Genomic DNA, 219 nt, shown 5'->3' with positions numbered 1-219 from the left:
TTTGTTCAGTGTTACTTTTAAATTTTGCATATTTTTAAACTAATAATCATTTTGGATAAAGTCTTAGAATCTTTGTATAAGTAATTATATATCTTTCGTGGCATTAAACAGAAAAAGAAAGACTATTTCTTCTAGTATTTTTTTCAAATGTATAATATGCTGTATTATTTACTTTTATTCTAAACAGTACATGTAATATTGGAGAATACAACTGAAAGT

At 22.4% G+C, this 219-nt stretch overlaps 1 protein-coding gene across 5 annotated transcripts in view; it reads left to right on the top strand.

Annotated features, from left to right (window-relative positions):
* CNTLN (centlein) overlaps positions 1-219 on the top strand; it is a 255,799-nt gene that overhangs the window by 226,610 nt on the left and 28,970 nt on the right. The gene's annotated exons all lie outside the window — the stretch shown is intronic.

This window comes from Pteropus alecto, unplaced genomic scaffold (assembly GCF_000325575.1).
Source record: "Pteropus alecto unplaced genomic scaffold, ASM32557v1 scaffold95, whole genome shotgun sequence".
Classification (NCBI taxonomy): Eukaryota; Metazoa; Chordata; class Mammalia; order Chiroptera; family Pteropodidae; genus Pteropus; species Pteropus alecto.
The sequence above is the reverse complement of the archived record's forward strand: the minus strand, read 5'-3'. Positions and strand labels throughout refer to the sequence as shown.